A 3,352-nucleotide genomic window follows, 5' to 3' on the forward strand; every position below is an offset into this window, starting at 1 on the left:
GACATTCAGCCACCTGGACTTACCCAGTGTCCTTGAGCAGCTCCTGCCTCCCACCCCGGCTGTCCAAGAGCTGCCACAGCCAGGGCTCGGCAGTGACTCTGGGGAGAGCAGACCTGCACAGCCATGGGGCTGCAGCCATGGCAGAGCCAAGGAGGACACTTGGGGATGCAGAGGGAAGTGGGGAGAAGTGACCCCAAAAGGGGCACAGTGAGATGAGCAAGGACTCATAGCAGTGACCGTGGGACACCTGCACAGAGGGGACAGATGGGTGGCAGTGGCAGAGCAGTGGCAGAGCAGTGGCAGAGCAGCAGCAGAGCAGCAATGTCTGACCCCTCACAGCCCCTTCCCAGCTTGGGCAGGGCTGGGGCTCTCTCACCTCACCCATTCCCAGCTCAGCCCCGCAGCAGCTCCAGGTCACCTCCTCATCCCACTCCTTAGCAGCAGCCAAGGACCTGCCCTTTGATTTATTTAAGCACTGACAGCAATTCAAAAGTGTTGGAAGTGCAATTTTTCACCACCGACTAAAAATAGCAGAGTGAAATTCCAGAGCTGCCTCCCAGCGCCGCCGGCCGGGCCAGGCTGCCCGGGACAATGGCATTTGTAGCCCACGAGCGACAACAACGCAGGCCAAGCTCCAGCTCCAGAAATAACAACTCAGAAAGGGCAAATTCTGGCTTTAATTACAGCCAGACAAAAAGGAGCATTTCAAAAGAGCATTATCAGAATATCTGAGCACGCGGTGACAACTGGAAACTGAGCAGGGAACGCAGTGGGAGCAGGTTCAACTCACCACACAGACACCCAAATTTCAGGTACTCCCAAGGGGATGAGGCACACGCAGCTGGAGCATTCAGAAGAGCTGAAGCCTTTGGCACAAGATTGAAAAAAAGCCTTCAGGCAGCCAGCAGGAGGTGATGATCCACGACAAGGAGCCTCCAGCCTGGCACAGCCGCATCCAAGCTCAGGTGCACACAGGGTGACCCTCTGAACCTCTCCATGGACAAAAGCAGCTCCATGTGACATCCTGGAAGTGACCATCTTTATTCTCTCAATTCCAGCTAATCGAGATCAGATCTCTTCTGGGGAAACAGTTATTTCCCAGCCCATGGTGGGTGCAAAGCCACAGACCCTGGCTTCCAACCCCAAACCTGCTGGAAGTGCCCAGACATGGCCCCATCAAACTCCTTTCCCAATTCCAGCAGCAATCCCATGTGCTGAAGGCAGTTGAGGCTCCCAGATGGGAGCCCAACCAGGGGATGCTGCTCACCTTCACAGGGCAGGGAGAACCCACCTGATGCTCTGCAATACTTGGTGTGAAAAAAGGCACTTTTGGATACAGAACAACCCAAGTGCAACAGGAACTAAAGTCAGGCTGCAGCAGAGCTGCTTTCTGAAGGGTGAAAGGGACCCAGTGACCTGATCCTGGCAGCTGAAAGGAAGAAAAGTTTTACCACAGCTCTCTCCAGCCGCCTCACCCTTCCACGGGGTGAGGAGCTTCTGGGAGAGTGCCAGGTGCCAGCAGCTCCACAGGCTCTGGAGGGGAACAGACACTGAGGGCACCCAGCACAGCCAACCAACCAGTTGTGCTTTCCCACTGAAACATGAAGGGGAAGAGCCAGGAACCAGCCAAGATCTGTGAGGAAAGAGCAGCTTCCAAGCAGGGCTGGAGTGGAGCAACCGTGACACGGGAGGAGACAGCTCTGGGCATCTCTCCACAGCAGCCAGGCCTCGCTGCTCCTGCTTTCCCTTGGAATGCTACACTGGAAAGCACAAACCAGGCTTGGCGCTGCCAGTAAGGGATCAACTGAGAAATAGTTGGGGTTTTATTAAACAATACACACCCACATGCCTGCCTGCACCAAGTAGGGAGACTTCTCGGGGAGTTCTCTGCAGGCAGCAGCTCCTCCCGTGACTGCACTGACTGAAGGGATTATTTTTATATTTTTTGTTTAGTGCTGAGCTCAGCTTGATGCCTTTGCCTACACCACAAGCTGAACAGCATCACTTTTCTGTACCTGGGTCACAGACAGGGAGATTTGTGCATCACTTTTATTGCTGCTCCAGCAGAAAAGTCCCATCTCCAAAACTTGGGAATCCAGAGAACAGAGGAGGAGCCAGGCTCACCCTGGGGCTGCACAGCTGCACATCTGAGACTGTGTGAGGCAGAGAGGACAAACTTGGAAGTCTCAACTCCCAGGAATAACTCCTGCTGTTCAAGTGTGACAGCAACAAGGCCAAGAGCCTCACACCCAGATCCTGCTGTTCCCGTGCAGCACTGGAAGGTGGAGGCTCAGCCTCAGCCAGAGAATCTCAGCCAAGCAACACCCGTTGAGAGGGGGTTTAAAAGACCCTTTAAAAGTCCTGGTATTAATGATGTCTCTCACAAATTGCCTGCCAGCTGGGGGAGGAGGCAGATGCTCTCTGGGCAGTCATGGACACAGTGGCTGGGCCAGGGGAGAAGCCAGAGGTGGCAGGGCAGGCCCATGGAGTGGCCCATCCAGGCTGGCTTTGCCCCGAGGCAGAGTAGAAAAGGCTTCTGAGAAAACTCACCCAGCAGTGCCTTGTCTGGGATATTAAGGGCAGCTTTCTGCTGCTGCAGGCTCTGTCCTTCCTCTGCCTCAGGCGTTCAGATCACCCCAGGTAACATTCACAGCACAACTGCCTTTGGACTCTGCTTCTTGGATTTCTCTCCCCCTTCAGAAGTCAGATTTAAACTCCAGCTTCAAAGAGCAACTGAGTGTGCTGGAGAAACACAGTCATGGGATCATTGAGGTTGGAAAAGTCCTCCAAGACCATCAAATCCAAGCTGTGCCCAATGCCCACCTTGTCCCCAGCCCAGAGCACTCAGTGCCACCTCCAGCCCTTCCTTGGACACCTCCAGGAATGAGCACTCCAAACCTCCCTGGGCAGCTCCTGCCAAGGCCTGAGCACCCTTTCCATGGAGAAATTCTTGCTGCTGGCCAAGCTGAGCCTCCCCTGGCCCAGCCTGAGGCTGTTCCCTCTCCTCCTGTCCCTGTTCCCTGGAGCACAGCCTGACCCCCTGGCTGTCCCCTCCTGTCAGGAGCTGTGCAGAGCCACAAGGTCCCCCTGAGCCTCCTTTGCTCCAGGCTGAGCTCCTTTCCCAGCTCCCTCAGCTGCTCCTGGTGCTCCAGCCCCTTCCCAGCTCTGTTCCCTTCCCTGGACACATCCCTCAAGGGCTTCAGCAGTGCCAGCACAGGGGGAAAACACATCCAGAAACACAAACTGAGCTGTGAAAGAGCTGCCTCCAAGCTCCAGCCCTGAAGCTAGCATCGAGCTGAGACCAAAAAACAGGAGTTTCCTGGACTAAAGAAAATAAACCAGGAGTCTGTAC

The sequence above is a fragment of the Lichenostomus cassidix genome, chromosome 13, assembly GCF_008360975.1.
Source record: "Lichenostomus cassidix isolate B80296 chromosome 13, HeHo_3.0, whole genome shotgun sequence".
In the NCBI taxonomy this organism is placed as follows: Eukaryota; Metazoa; Chordata; class Aves; order Passeriformes; family Meliphagidae; genus Lichenostomus; species Lichenostomus cassidix.